Below are 8,255 nucleotides of genomic sequence, written 5' to 3' on the forward strand. Positions count from 1 at the left end.
ACTTTTTGATTCGTACAACAGCGGTGTTGTGTTTATTTTGGAGGGTTGTGTACATGTTCATTGATGTTAGAGGGGTTTCAAGGGTTATAATTTTCCCACGAAGTTTTTATGTGTAATTTCTGTATGTTAACGAGGAGAAGGGCCGGAGGGACACAGAGGTTCTGAGCATAGCCCAACTGGAACAGTCCCACACAGAAATGCGCAAGCCGCTCCTGTATATAATAGTTTTGACGAAGATGTTATTGTTCAGAAGCACGTAAACGTGTAGTACAGACAAAAAATTTCACCTGGTACAACAGAAGGATCAGTCTGATCATAATGATTATAGTTCACGACAAGCGTCACCTGAACACAACACGGAAACCGAGTCCAAAAGAGACATGCTTTTATAAATGTTTAGCGCCTCAGATGAGATTTGAAAGGAGAAGAGAAACAGATGATCAGTGACGATGAACGGACAGGGGCTGAAAAGGCAGGTGAATGAAGGAAAAAGCAATACAACAAGCGGTTAGACAAGAGGAAAAGGACAGAAAAGAATAGGAAAGGCGTTTGTACAACGAAATGGATAGAAAACAAACGGAAAATTTATGACATATAAATGCGAGAAAGCGACTGTTGATTTGAATGAAGTGAAAGGCGTAGCTGCCGGATTGAAAACTATCGCCATCGAAGCAAAGAAAAATGTTCATGCGGTAAGGTTAGATGCGTTATGGGCACAAAAGCGTGTTTCTGTGACGAGGAAACATGTCGAAGTCGCGTCAAGCACAGTGACAAAAACGATAAAGGTACAAACCACAATACTATAGAACAATAGGGCCAACAGATTGTTCTAGAAACATAACGAAAAACAGCGAGTATTTCGTGGAGGATAGAAACTTTGGAACAGGATAGAACAGATTTTAAACAGATAACTGATAAACAGGAAGACATCAGCGGGCAACAAAAGCAAGTCCCCCATGAGGTAAAGGGAAGGCAGGATCGCTGAGCCGTTATTAATCGAAGAGATAACGGCAACGTACAGTGTCATTGCAGTTGTGTGCCAGAGGTTTCAGGGAACGATGTAGAAGTTGCATCGCCTGTAACGAAGGTCGGTCCTGTTGCTGGAACTAACGTCTTTGGCAGCGGAGCCGATGAGTCAGTACTAGCCGGACTGCGTGCTCCTGAGGTGCAGAGCACGTTAGGCGACACAGAAGTGAGCTACAATTGTGCATCTGTGCGTCGTAGGGAATCTTTGATTGAACAGGAGGTTAGCCGTACAGGCAACACTAGTAAACGGCGCGGCGGTGCAGGACGAAAGACGTGCAGAATTTTGAATGTAGAGAGACACATGCCAAGAGATCTACACTGTCCTTTGATCGCAAGCACTTCCTTTCCATCGAGAACTTTCAGCATTATAAAGATTGGGACAGTAGTTTACCGTTCATCACCCAATTTAACTGTATATGCCTCCAGATTTGGTGAATATATTCGCGCGGACACAGGTAAGATTCGGTGGCGGAAAATACACTCCTGGAAATTGAAATAAGAACACCGTGAATTCATTGTCCCAGGAAGGGGAAACTTTATTGACACATTCCTTGGGTCAGATACATCACATGATCACACTGACAGAACCACAGGCACATAGACACAGGCAACAGAGCATGCACAATGTCGGCACTAGTACAGTGTATATCCACCTTTCGCAGCAATGCAGGCTGCTATTCTCCCATGCAGACGATCGTAGAGATGCTGGATGTAGTCCTGTGGAACGGCTTGCCATGCCATTTCCACCTGGCGCCTCAGTTGGACCAGCGTTCGTGCTGGACGTGCAGACCGCGTGAGACGACGCTTCATCCAGTCCCAAACATGCTCAATGGGGGGACAGATCCGGAGATCTTGCTGGCCAGGGTAGTTGACTTACACCTTCTAGAGCACGTTGGGTGGCACGGGATACATGCGGACGTGCATTGTCCTGTTGGAACAGCAGGTTCCCTTGCCGGTCTAGGAATGGTAGAACGATGGGTTCGATGACGGTTTGGATGTACCGTGCACTATTCAGTGTCCCCTCGACGATCATCAGTGGTGTACGGCCAGTGTAGGAGATCGCTCCCCACACCATGATGCCGGGTGTTGGCCCTGTGTGCCTCGGTCGTATGCAGTCCTGATTGTGGCGCTCACCTGCACGGCGCCAAACACGCATACGACCATCATTGGCACCAAGGCAGAAGCGACTCTCATCGCTGAAGACGACACGTCTCCATTCGTCCCTCCATTCACGCCTGTCGCGACACCACTGGAGGCGGGCTGCACGATGTTGGGGCGTGAGCGGAAGACGGCCTAACGGTGTGCGGGACCGTAGCCCAGCTTCATGGAGACGGTTGCGAATGGTCCTCGCCGATACCCCAGGAGCAACAGTGTCCCTAATTTGCTGGGAAGTGGCGGTGCGGTCCCCTACGGCACTGCGTAGGATCCTACGGTCTTGGCGTGCATCCGTGCGTCGCTGCAGTCCGGTCCCAGGTCGACGGGCACGTGCACCTTCCGCCGACCACTGGCGACAACATCGATGTACTGTGGAGACCTCACGCCCCACGTGTTGAGCAATTCGGCGGTACGTCCACCCGGCCTCCCGCATGCCCACTATACGCCCTCGCTCAAAGTCCGTCAACTACACATACGGTTCACGTCCACGCTGTCGCGGCATGCTACCAGTGTTAAAGACTGCGATGGAGCTCGGTATGCCACGGCAAACTGGCTGACACTGACGGCGGCGGTGCACAAATGGTGCACAGCTAGCGCCATTCGACGGCCAACACCGCGGTTCCTGGTGTGTCCGCTGTGCCGTGCGTGTGATCATTGCTTGTACAGCCCTCTCGCAGTGTCCGGAGCAAGTATGGTGGGTCTGACACACCGGTGTCAATGTGTCCTTTTTTCCATTTCCAGGAGTGTATTCGCGGCGGTGGGGGGGGGGGGGGGGGGGGGACGGGACAGCGCCTTCCCGACGTACCTACAATGAAATCACGGACGCATTTTTGAGCTGCTATTGGTTGAGGTAGACGCAGGACCGTCCCAGACAGGTAATAATGATGTCTTCGGGTTTAGAGTCATTTGGTTTCAGAAATCCACTGAAACTATTTGAATCCTTATTGAGAAGAGTCAGTTTCTGGCCGAACCATGTAGCTCATCGGAAATCATCAGATTTTGCTACGTAAAGTTCCCATTTGTTTGAAACAAATTTCGGTTGGGCGCTGTGGCAACGATACCAAAGCTTTTAAAAACGTACTGACAGAGATACATACGAGGCACACACCACACAATAGAGACGAGTAGAATCAATTAATACGTACCAGCCACAAAACGACAGAACTTCCTGAAATGATGGATGTAATAACAAAGGCACCGGCTTTGGAAACAATCGACCTCAGTTTAATGGCGCACAGTATGAAATATGCAACTGCAGTGGAAATCGCAATAAGAACGAGCATGAGAACAAGCGTCAGCAGTTTCACTCTAATTGGAGAGAACGCGGACTGAGTAACAGTCACATGGAAATAGTAAAAGTTCGTGGACCAATCCCCAGAGCAGAGGGCCGGTAGACTGTCGGGACTAAAACTAAAACTCCTTCCGAACAGACTATGAAGGCCCAACGGTAACGACCGGCCGCCGTGTCATCCTCAGCCCTTAGGCGTCACTGGAAGCGGATATGGTGCGGGGGGGGGGGCATATGGTCAGCACACGGCTCTCACAGCCGTATGTCGATTTCCGATACCGGATACACTGGCTGGTTCAAAAAAAAAAAAAAATGGTTCAAATGGCTCTGAGCACTATGGGACTTAACATCTATGGTCATCAGTCCCCTAGAACTTAGAACTACTTAAATTTAACTAACCTAAAGACAGCACACAACACCCAGCCATCACGAGGCAGAGAAAATCCCTGACCCCGCCGGGGATCGAACCCGGGAACCCGGGCGTGGGAAGCGAGAACGCTGCCGCACGACCACGGGATGCGGGCTACACTGGCGAGAAGACGACTGTAAATCTGCCAACCGACCAATAGAGATGATCCAAATAAACTTATTGGAGTATGAAGATATCAGACAAATATTGTCGGAGCACAGTAGTCAACCTGTTAAAAATGACGTACATCCGATGATAAAAGTCGCCGTGGAAAAACACTCGTCGCAAGCATATTCGACAGTGGCAGACACGAATCGGCCTTATCTGAGAAGGATATAAACTATGCATGACGGTCTGCACTTGGCCAGTCTCGAACTTAAGCGAAACCCAAATTAAGGGGGCGTTAACAGGAGAGTCCACTTATGACCACCTACAAACAAGAATAGAAATAATGTGCTAGGATCATACACCAGACATCAATTTTCTCGTGGTGCCCCACCTCACTATCAACTTGATTTCTGGAATAGATTTTGTTAATCAAGAGAGGTGTGAGGTTTTACTTCGGAAGGGTGGTCCATGTGTCATTAAGTTTGAAGGACACGTGATTCAGGATGACCTTACTTAAGCTGTTAGAACAGGAGGATGAGGTAATTTTATGTCGGTATGATCGTGAACTACGTGTACTACACAAAAAGGAAGTGGAGGTAGAGGTGTTAAAATCAATTCAAGAAAGGGCTGCAAGTTTGGTAGTATTGGAGACAATGAAAAATTCCAGCTACATGAGATACTTATAGACAATTCGGAAGTATTTTCCCCAAAGAAAGGCTTGAAAAAGATATTCATGCATCTCTTCAAGATCAAGGAACACAAAAAAATTCTTTGTCCCTCTCTGCCCGATTCTGCATTTGTACCATTACAGGGTATTTCTTGAAATCAACAGAATGTTAGACGAAGGGAATATTGAGCTTGTCTTTTTACAACAGTCCAAAGTACATCGTATAAAAACAGGACATCCAATTAGCTCTCGACTCACATCAAATCAATACAGTTACTGAGACCAGGATTGATCGCGCTGACAAACTTGAGGGGCTCGTTCAAAATTATCATGATGTGAAGGCTTTCCCCATCAAACTGAGGTCAAGCTTCTAGCAAATTACCTTGCACCCCGTTTGCGGGAAGTGCACTTTCTTATTGTGTTTGGACGCTGCTGTCAATTTACCAGACTTCCATTCGGTTTCATCATACCTTCGGAAAAATTTATCCAGGGTTTTAGTCATATTCCGAGTGCCTCTTCCAAAGAATTGGTCACGAGATATATCGACGCCGACCGTTGTGTCCGAGCAGTTGTTGGAGCTTCAGTCTGGAACCGTGCGACGGCTACGTTAGCAGGTTCGAATCGTGCCTCAGGCATGGATGTGTGTGATGCACTTCGGTTAGTTAGGTTAAAGTAGTTCTAAGTTCTAGGTGAATGACGACCTCATGTGTTAAGACCCATAGTGCTCAAAGCCATCTGAACTATTTTAGATATATCGACGTCCGCTTATAGCGAAGCCCACACGGGAGAAAAATAACAAGACCTTGTTGGAGAGCCTCCACGTCTCCAAAGAATATGGAGTGACGATTAATGGCGTCAGATCCTGTGTTGGTTCATTACTTGTCAAGATCCTTGGACACATAATTTCGGCCGAAGGAATATGGCCATTTCTCGAGAAAACTGAGGCCCTCAAGAAGTTCGTTCTACTAACCTCAAAGACACAATTGTGCGGATTTCTTAATGTAGTAAATTTCTACAAAAGACTTATTATTTTACGTACATTAGCCACTCCCCGGCTGTGACACCTGACAGGCAAAGAGACATCATGGTTGCGGGATGCCTCTGCAGACAATGAATTTCAACCTTTAAAAACAGCGTTCCTTGAGGCACTCACACTATCCCACCCGAACTCGGCTGCTGATATCGCACATACTAGCTTAGGGCCGTGGTCTTTCAGCAATATGAAGGAGGATGGAACACTGCTCGAATTAACATCGTGTTCAGTAGCCGAGTCTTCAACAAAAGTGTGAAAAATTACTCTGTTATAAAATGGAGGCGTTAGCTGTGGTAGCTGTGGTCTGGGACTCTCAAAAATAACGATTTTTGTTGTTTGGTAGCAAAACCACAAAACGTTGGAATTCTTCTTAACTGCGAAAGTGGAGAACAAACAACTATCACGCTAGGCACTTATCTGGCAGGAACTCCTGTTCACGACTGTCTACATAAATGGAAAAACGAATGTCATAGACACTCCCCGTCTAGATCACCTGTTGGCGTCATAGAGGCAGTCACTGGGCAGCTCAAACAGCAATATTTCAGCCTGATCTATATACGTCAAGAAGTGTTTGGAAAAACAAGTACGCCTATGGACACTGGAAGCGAAAAAGAAGAGAATCCATGTCTATTGCAGATTAAAGAGCCCTGGCCGGTCAGACCTGAAACAGTAATCAGACAGAACTATATTGTGCGAAAGGGCATCTTATTTCACTGAACTAACACTGAAAATGCGACGTGGTCGTTCGTATACCTGACAAATTCATTAACAATGTTATTTGGCGTACACACTTATGTTATGCAAATGCTGCGTAAATCTACGTACTCTCTGCTAATTCAAAAATGTGGGAAAAAGACTGAGGAGGGTACTATCGATGTGAAAGCCTTACCAGAAATGTAAGAACACCACTGCTAGTATGCATGCACCACTGATCCTATGGCACACTGAAACGTCCCCATATGAAACGTCCCCTTAGAACAATTTATACACGACTGTGCTGATAAACCTCTTACACTATTTGCTTTTCAAACAGCTGAGCAAAACTGAACGTACTCAAACATTCTCTAAAGTGACACACAATATTTTTAGCGCAACGCAATCTGACTTTCAAAAATCCCTACAAAAGAATGGCCCTGACTAACATTAAACTATACCTTTCAGAAATCACTTACCTCACAAAAATCTTCGTTGCACGAACTATTGCAATACAGCGAGCGCCACTACTGCCAGCTATATAAAAGATTCAAACTACTGAAGGCACTAACTACTGATAGGGATAGTTAGCAAATGAAAGATATTAATAGAGAATAAACAATGTATTTACCTTAATATTCATAATTGACATCCAGTATTACAAAACTCCGCCATCTCTCTCCCCACATCCACCACTGCTGGCGGCTCACCTCCAACTACGCAACGCTACGCGCTGTTCACATCCAGCTATAGCAGTTCATGACAACAATGGCAGGCAACAATGCAAACTAGCCACATACTGCACACAGCACAGCCAGTGATTTTCATACAGAGCGCTACGTAACGTTGCCAATAAGAAAACATAAACAGCAAACTTACATAAAGAAAACATAAACAGCCTACTTACAACACTCTCCTCACACAATGAAGGGCTGTTGTCATATTTTAGGGTTTGTTGAGCTTTGCTCCAAGTTTGTAATGTTCCCTCTGCTGAAGAAAACCACTGCTCTCACAGTATTGTGGACATTCTGCACTGAATTCCTGTCTCAGGTGGGATCGGTCGACAAAATTATATCTGACAATGGACCTCAATTTGCTCCGAAAGTTGCCAGCGGACTTCACAGAGACGAAAAACTGAGCTGGTGTTCATTTCTGCATGGTATCCCATATCCAACCCAGCCGGGAGGATCGTTAAGGACTGGACGAGACTTTATCGTCTCTGTTGCTCTAAGAGACACACTTCTTGGGCTGTATTTTTCAAGAACTTTCACGATGTGATGAACAGCATCCCCCATGCAACGACTGTGCTTGCTCCATTGGCCATACTGCGCAAGCCGATTCGCACGGATCTGATTTCTGAAGTGGTAGATTTTCCGGCATATGCCAGTACGAAACACGAGGAGTTGGTGCTCTTAGAGGAATAGAGAATCAGCAAGGCGGCACTTACACTATGCGATCAAAAGTATCCAGACATATGGCTGATAATGACTTACAAGTTCGTGGCGCCCTCCATTGGTAACGCTGGAATTCAATATGGTGTTGGCCTAGCCTTAGCGGTGATGATAGCTTCCACTCTCGCCGGCATACGTTCAGTCAGGTGCTGAAAGATTTCTTGGGGAACGGCAGCCCATTCTTCACGGAGTGCTGCACTGAGGAGAGATATCGATGTCGGTCGGGGAGGCCTGGCAAGAAGTTGGCGTTCCAAAACCCCCCAAAGGTGTTCTATAGGATTCAGTTCAGGAATCTGTGCAGGCCAGTCCATTACAGGGATATTATTGTCATGTTACCACTCCGCCACAGGCCGTACATTATGAACAGGTGCTCTATCGTGTTGAAAGGTGCAATCGTCATCCCCTAATTGCTCTTCAAGAGTGTG

The sequence above is a fragment of the Schistocerca cancellata genome, chromosome 7 (assembly GCF_023864275.1).
Source record: "Schistocerca cancellata isolate TAMUIC-IGC-003103 chromosome 7, iqSchCanc2.1, whole genome shotgun sequence".
Taxonomy (NCBI): domain Eukaryota; kingdom Metazoa; phylum Arthropoda; class Insecta; order Orthoptera; family Acrididae; genus Schistocerca; species Schistocerca cancellata.